Raw genomic sequence first — 7921 nt, 5'->3', positions numbered from 1 at the left:
GTCTCTCTCTCTCTGTCACTTTCCCCCTCTCTTTCTCTCTCTCTCTTTCTCTCTCTCTCTCTCTCTCTGTCCCTCTTTCTGTCTGTCTCTCTCACTCACTTTCTCTGTCCGCCTCTCTCTCGCTCTCTCTCTCTCTCTCTCTCTCTCTCTCTGTCCCTTTCTCTCTCTCTCTCACACACTCTCTCTGTCTGTCCCTTTCCCTTGACCCTCTCTCTCATTGTCCATCTCTGTCTTTTGTGGTTTCTTCATTATATGAGTAATCTGCAGTACATGAAGGGTCTCTCTCTCTCTCCGCCTGTCTCTCTGACTGTCTCTGGTGGTGTCTTCATTTTATGAGTAATATCCAGTACAGGGATGCTCTCTGTCTCTCTCTCTGTCTCTCTCTGTCACTCCCCCCAGGGATGCAGCTATTCGAATGAGCTATTCGAGTGAACTCGAATAGCCCATTCACTATTCGAGCTATTCGAGCAAACAGCGCTATTCGAGCTCGAATACCGAGCTCGAATAGCGTCATAGCCCAGATTGATGTCCTTAGAGCCAATCAGAGGGCTCCCAGGCCCTCTGACGGCAGCCAATCACAGAGGGGGACCCTGGCCAGCCCCTACCCTATAAATAGCGGCCGCCATGTTAGGTTTTTCCGTCCTTGCCTGACTTTGTACAGAGAGAGATCTGCTCCTTTGTGCTTTACTTAGCAAGTGCTCTATAGTGGTCAACTACCTAGCGTTTTTGCTCACATACACCTGCTCTATACACCTATATTGTTGTTAGCTAGATAGAGATTGTATTTTAGTTAGTAGCTTGTGTGTTACATAGAGACAGGCAGCTGCTGCAGGCAAGCTTACACAGCTTTAGGCCTCAGGGCCTTGCCTGTGTGGGCAGCTGTCCTCCTGTCCTCTGTTAGTTTATTTCTGATCTATACCAGTATTTCTGCTGTTTATTCTACCCTGTCTTGTCCTTTACTTACTGATTGATTATTGTATTTTGTATACTGTACTAGGGACACTTACTGTTACTGTTCATAGCTTCTGCGTGTGTGTGTGCGTGCACTGTCTGTACAGTACACAGTATTCCCTTCTACTGAATCATCTGATTACTACTGAATCTGATTATTGTATTCTCTAGTTCTTACTGTACTAGGGAGGGACACTCAGTCACTGTTCATAGGCTAGCTCTTGCGTGTGTGTGAGCGTGCACTGTCTGTAGTGTACACACACTCTATTTCCTTCTACTGAATCTGATTACTACTGATTATTGTATTTTCTAGTTAGTGTACTAGGGGACACACTCACTGTTCACTGTTCACACTTACTGATTCCTAATTATTGTATTTTGTATTTGTACTGTACTAGTAATCACTTAGCGATCTAATCACTTAGTGATTAGTGTCACCTCACCCACCAACCCACTCCATTAAAGTACCCCACTTTTTCACCCGCCCTTTTAAAAAACTTTTTTGTTTACACCCAAAACATCTAAGATGTCTGGAAGTGGCAGCCAGCGCGTTTTGGGCAAGGGGAAGGGCAGCAAGGGAATCAGGAGGAGAGGGAGCAGCATTGTGGCAAGCCGCGGCCGCGCCACCATGCACAGTTCCGCAGCAGCTGCGTCAGTGGCTAACATTCCGCCTATAGCCACTGGCCGTGGACGCCTTGGGCGCCGCCCAGCAGGAGCAACTCACGCTGCAGAGACAAAGCAGCAGCAGCGTGTAGTACCTGCTCCTATTTTCCTCCAGCTGGGTCGGAAACGTCCCATTGAGGAAAAGGATGCAGCCACTGTGGTGCAACTGATGACGGAGGATGAGCAGCCCGCCATCAGCTCTGCATCCGAGGCCTCCACCCTCACCACCACCACCACCCCTGTTCGCAGCAGCCGCCCAGCAGGTCCTGGGGAGGAGGCCAGTTCACCGTCACAAGTTGGCGACCTGTCACTCAGCAGTATTTTTACCCCAGGCACCATCAGGGTATTGTCTGCTGTTGTTGGCGATTTGGAGGAGGAGATGCTGATGGGCACTTTGGGGGATGAGGGATTGGACAGCAAGACTGTGGCGACAGTCAAGCAGCCCATCCATGGATCAGGAGAGCAGTTTGGGGGGGTCATCATCCCAGCAGGACATGTTTCAGGAGGGGGAGGATGATGATGATGACGTGGTGACAGACAAAGACTGGGTGCCGCCACCACCAGCACCTGGGGATGTCATCATCAGCAGCTCTGAGGAGGAGGAGGAGAATGCGCTTGTGGGCCTTGCAAGGAGGCGCATCATTGCAAGCATTGGCAGCAGTAGGCAGGTCCCACAGCCTGCTGGTGTCTCAGGCTCAGCAGCAGCAGCAGCAGCAGCAGCATCTGCCAGTACCACCACCAGCTGCACCCAAGCCCCCCCCCCACCCCCCCAACCACCACAGGGAGACAGGCAGCAGCGGCTCCAGGCCGTAGGGGGCATTTCTTGTCACCAATCTGGCAATTTTTCACCATGCCCACAGTTGACAGCAAGTATGCCACTTGCAACCACTGTCAGCGGAAGTTGAGCAGAGGTGCAGACCCCTTAAAGTTCAGCACCAGCTCTCTTATCAACCATCTTGCTGCTAAACATTACCACCAGCATGAGGAGTTCCAGAGGCTGAAGGCATCTGGTGCTGGAAGTGGCACCACACCCATCACTGCACAGCCTTCAGCAGCAGCAGCAGCAACAGCAGCCACCCGCCCTCCTGCTCCTCCAGCAGCACCAGCAGGAGTGAGGAAACGCACTGCTCCTCCCCCCTCTGCAACTCCTGCCACCGACACTGAGGCCTGTTCTGGCAGCCAGTCCTCAGTGGCCTCCTCTGCTGTCTCCGCTGGTTCAAAAGGCAACGCCAGAGCCTTTTGAGCGAGTCCTTCCAGGGGGTGGTTAGGGCTCTGCCTCCCAGCAGCCGTCGCGTGCGTCAGCTGAACGGCTTGCTGGCACGGGCCATGTGCTCCCAACTCCTGCCGTACACGCTCGTGCAGGAGGGGAGCGACATGCGTGCGCTGCTTGCTTGTGCGGCCCCAGACTGGCAGCTCCCCAGCAGACACTTCTTCGCCCGCCAGGTCATGCCTGCACTGCACCGCTTTGTCATGGCCAATGTGGAGCGAGGGAGCGAGGGCTGGAGCACGCGGTTGGTGAAAGGGTCCACATCACCATGGACTCCTGGAGCAGCCGCTTCGGGACAGGCCGCTACCTGTCCTTCACTGTCCACTGGATCAGCTTGGTGGAAGGGGGTGAGGATGGGAGAGCAGCAGCGGGCACAGCAGCAGCAGCAACACAGTGGGTGGTGCCGCCCCGCAGGGTCAGAGGAACTGCAGCAGGTTCCTCCGATCCTCTGCCATCCTCCGGCACTCCTGGCCAAACCCCCCGCCTCAGCAGCAGCGTGAAGCCACACCACTGCCAAGCGCTGCTGCAGTTGGTCAGCCTTGGGAAGACCAAACTGACGGCAACCCATGTGTTGGCCAAACTCCAGGAGCAGGAGAGGATTTGGCTGACCCCCAGAGGCCTCAGAGTCGGAGAGGTGGTGGCCGACAATGGGGCCAATCTGGTTTCCGCGATCGACAGGGGAAACCTGACCCACATCCCCTGTCTTGCCCACGTGCTGAACCTGGTGGTGCAGAAGTTCTTGCGCACCTACCAGGGGATGGGCGAACTGCTGGAAACGGCAAGGAATGTTGTGCGTCACTTCCGGCGCTCGCCTGCAGCCTCTGCGAGCCTGGAAGACGTGCAAAAGGAGCTGGAGCTGCCACGCCATCGGCTGATCCTTGACGTTCCAAGCCAACTCGCTGGAACTCCACCCTGGCGGTGTTGGAGCGTCTGGTTGAACAGAAGAACGCTGTCAACCAGTACCTTGCCCTGGCCACTGTGTCCGCCGCTCAGAAAAGGGACAAGACCAGCAACATCCCGTCCATCGTCCCCGATGACGACTGGGGGCACATGCAGCAGGTGTGCTTAGTGCTGGCTCCCTTTCTGCAGGCCACCAACATGGTGAGCAGGGACCATGCTATGGTGTGCGAGTGGGTGCCCCTGGTTTGTCTGCTGAACAGGGCCCTCAAAGCTTTGCTGGAACAGGGAGCGGCAGCCTTGGCCCAGCAGGAGCGGCATGCAGCTGCACAGTCCACCTCTGAGGGGGAGGAGGAGGAGGACTTGGTGGAGGTCCCTGACCTTGCTGCTGATGAGGGGGATCAGCACAGCGCAGCTGAGTTGGTGCGGGGGTGGAGAGAGGATGAGGCTGAGGAGGGAGAGGAGGAGGATGAGGACAGCACTGCCGTCGATGTGCCAGCATACGTGGCCCGCCTCTTCCCAATGGCAGCGCACATGCTGACGTGCCTGCGCAAGGACCCCAGGGTGATCCAGATGAAGCAGAGGGAGGACATCTGGATCAGCATGATGTTGGACCCGCGCCTCAAGGGGAAGTTGAGCCAGTTCCTGCCTCCTGCAGGAGGAGACCCAGCGCAACAAATAAGGAGCTTGCAACAGGACCTTGTTGAGCGCTTGGAGGAAGCCTTCCCCCAGCCTTCCACCCCCACTGTCCAGCCAGCACAGAGGCAGCAGCAGGTACCTGCATCCAGCAGCAAGCGCCCCACAGACCTGCTGTCTCTCAGCAACGAGCTCTACAGGACTGTAGAGGCTCCAGCAGTGACTAGAGAGGAGGTGCATGCAGCAGCATCTTCCTCCGGTAACAGCCAGCGCCTGACCCGCATGGTGGCTGACTACATGGGGTCCTACAGTGGGCTTGACAGCGATGCCCCTGTTGATCCCATGGAGTATTGGGTCAAGCGCCTGGAGATCTGGAGCGAGCTGGCGCAGTACGCCCTGGAAGTGCTGTCCTGTCTCCCTTCCAGCGTGCTGTCCGAGCGCTGCTTCAGTGCAGCTGGTGGCGTGGTCACCGAGAAACATTCACGTCTGTCTCACAAGTCTGTGGACAGACTGACGTTTCTCAAGATGAACCAGGCGTGGGTGGAAGGCGAGTTCCTGGCCCCTGTTGTCGGCGAGAGGGGGACATGAACTGGCTGCCGGAACCATTGTTAATATGCCTTACCACCCTTTACCACCTCCTGGCTCCTGCTCACTACTAAGCCAGCCTGGTTCAGTTTGACTATTACGTCGCCTGTAGCCACACATTTTACACCTACAGTGGGCTGCTGTGTACTGCCCTTCTGCTGTCTGTCTGTGTTTCCCACTGCGTGGGTACACAGATTTTACCTTCTGCTGCCACTCTGCCACCAGCTATTACGTCCAACAATAGCTATATGTGTAATTTGCTGTAAAAAAAAAAAAAAAGTAAACCATTAAAAAAAAAAAAAAGGTTTAATTTCTCTGAGGTGCCCGGATTGAAAACTGTGTTGTCCCAGTTGTGTATTAGACACAATGTGGGCTGCACGACCGCTGTCTGGGACCTCCTGTTGTGTTTATTTACAGCCCTGGTATCACCGCTAGGTACCAGGGCTATTATGTCACGCTGCCTACCTACCTGCTGCCACACTCACACTACTCCTCCATTCCTCCTGCTGCTGCTGCTGTCTGTCTGCTGTGTTTCCCACTGCCAGGGTACACAGATTTTAACTTCTGCTGCCACTCTGCCACCAGCTATTACTTCCAACAATAGCTATATGTGTAATTTGCTGTCAAAAAAAAAAAAAGTAAACCATTAAAAAAAAAAAAGGTTTAATTTTTCTGAGGTGCCCGGTTTGAAAACTGTGTTGTCCCAGTTGTGTATTAGACACGATGTGGGCTGCACGACCGCTGTCTGGGACCTCCTGTTGTGTTTATTTACAGCCCTGGAATCACCGCTAGGTACCAGGGCTATTATGTCACGCTGCCTACCTACCTGCTGCCACACTCACACTATTCCTCCATTCCTCCTGCTGCTGCTGCTGTCTGTCTGCTGTGTTTCTCACTGCCAGGGTACACAGATTTACCTTCTGCTGCCACTCTGCCACCAGCTATTACGTCCAACAATAGCTATATGTGTAATTTGCTGTAAAAAAAATAAAAAATAAACCATTAAAAAATAAAAAAGGTTTAATTTTTCTGAGGTGTCCGGGTTGAAAACTGTGTTGTCCCAGTTGTGTATTGGACACAATGTGCGCTTCACGACCGCTGTCTGGAGCCTATTATGTCTCGCTGCCTGCCTCATTGACTGCCTGCTGCCACACAATCATCCTCCCCCTGCTGCTGCTCTTGCTGAATTTACCTCCTGCTGTCTGTGTGTTTCCACTGCCAGGGAGCACATACAATGGCGCTTCCACCATGCGCCAACAGCTATTACGCTCAAAAATAGCTGCATTTCTTTAAAAAAAAATATATATATATACTTTTTAATACTTTGTGATATTATTTTTAGAGGTGTCCGGGTTGAAAACTGTGATGACCCTGTTGTGTATTGGACACGATGTGGGCTTCACGACCGCTGTCTGGAACCTCATGCTGTGTATTTACGGCCTGGTACCACCGCTAGGTACCACAGCCTATTATGTCTCGCTGCCTGCCTCATTGACTGCCTGCTGCCACACAATCATCCTCCTCCTGCTGCTGCTCTTGCTGAATTTACCTCCTGCTGTCTGTGTGTTTCCACTGCCAGGGAGCACATACAATGGCGCTTCCACCATGCGCCACCAGCTATTACGCTCAAAAATAGCTGCATTTCTTTAAAAAAAAAAATATAGAAGAGAAATAAGTGAAGAAGAAGAAGACGATATAGAAGAAGAAGAAGATATAGAAAAAGAAGAAGAAGAAGAAGAAGATATAGAAAAAGAAGAAATAGAAAAATAATAATAAGAAGAAGATATAGAAAAAGAAGAAATAGAAAAATAATAATAATAAGAAGATATAGAAAAAGAAGATATAGAAGAAGAAGATGAAGATGAAGAAGATGAAGAAGAAGAAGAAGAAGATGAAGAAGAAGATGAAGAAGAAGATGAAGAAGATGAAGAAGAAGAAGAAGAAGAAGAAGATATAGGAGAAGAAGAAGAAGAAGAAGATATAGAAGAAGAAGAAGAAGAAGAAGATATAGAGAAGAAGAAGATATAGAAGAAGAAGAAGAAGAAGAAGAAGAAGAAGAAGAAGAAGAAGAAGAAGAAGAAGAAGAAGAAGAAGAAGAAGATATAGAAGAAGAAGATATAGAAGAAGAAGAAGAAGAAGATATAGAAGAAGAAGAGGAAGAAGAAGAAGAAGAAGAAGATATAGAAGAAGAAGAAGAAGAAGAAGAAAAAGAAGATATAAAAGATACAGAAGAAGAAGAAGTATATACACTACTGAACAGAATTTTGGACACACCTTCTCTTTCCACCTTTTTTTTTTTTTTTAAAGGAACATCCCCACATAATCACTTGCTGTTGTTACTTGGAAAAAAAGATGTTTCTTGCATCATTCACCCCCAAAACAAGTGTTGGAAGCTATTTAAGGCCAATTCGAATAGTCAGCTCGAATAATGAGCTCGAATACCGACTCGAATAGTGAGCTCGAATTTCGAGGTCGAATCGAATAGTAAAAAATATTCGACTCGAATATTCGACCGACCTCGAATAATTTACTATTCGAACTCGACCTAACTCGAATAATAAAAAGGGGTATCCGAGCATCCCTGACTCCCCCCTCTCTCTCTGTCACTCCCCCCCCCCTCTCTCTCTCTCTCTCTCTCTCATGGTGTCTTCATTACATGAGTAATCTGCAGTACAGGAGTGCTCTCTGTCTGTCTTTCTTGTGCTCTCTCTCTGTCACTCTCTCTGTCTCTGGTGGTGTCTTCATTACATGAGTAATCTGCAGTACAGGTACGCTCTCTGTCTGCCTCTCTCTGTCTCTCTTCCACTCCCTCTCTCTTTCTCTCTCTGTCTCATGGTGTCTTTTCTTCATTACATGAGTAATATGCCGTACAGGGACACTCTCTGTCTCTCTCCCATTCCCCCCTCTCTCTCCCTCTTTCTC

The sequence above is a fragment of the Hyperolius riggenbachi genome, chromosome 2, assembly GCF_040937935.1.
Source record: "Hyperolius riggenbachi isolate aHypRig1 chromosome 2, aHypRig1.pri, whole genome shotgun sequence".
In the NCBI taxonomy this organism is placed as follows: Eukaryota; Metazoa; Chordata; class Amphibia; order Anura; family Hyperoliidae; genus Hyperolius; species Hyperolius riggenbachi.
Note: the sequence above shows the minus strand (reverse complement) of the source record.